Source organism: Chiloscyllium plagiosum, chromosome 3 (genome assembly GCF_004010195.1).
Source record: "Chiloscyllium plagiosum isolate BGI_BamShark_2017 chromosome 3, ASM401019v2, whole genome shotgun sequence".
In the NCBI taxonomy this organism is placed as follows: Eukaryota; Metazoa; Chordata; class Chondrichthyes; order Orectolobiformes; family Hemiscylliidae; genus Chiloscyllium; species Chiloscyllium plagiosum.
The window spans coordinates 70,395,552-70,395,830 of record NC_057712.1 but is presented as its reverse complement, the minus strand read 5'-3'; positions in this window follow the sequence as shown (position 1 = coordinate 70,395,830).

The following is a 279-nucleotide window of genomic DNA, read 5'->3' as shown; positions in this document are numbered from 1 at the left end:
CTAACCCTGCACATATCACAAAGGGAAGAGGAGAACAATGACTCATTTGCAAGCCGGGCTGTCTCCAGAAACTCTGGAAAAAGCTAAGGTGGAGCTGAATGAGAATCCAGACACCTTACATCAGGATATCCAGGAAGTAAGAGATATGATTATCACCCGGCCGGACATCGGCTTCCTTCGGACTGATGATGCTTTCATCTTAAGGTTCCTCAGAGCTCGAAAGTTTAACCATTTCGAGGCATTCCGCCTCCTTGCTCAGTATTTTGAGTATCGTCAGCA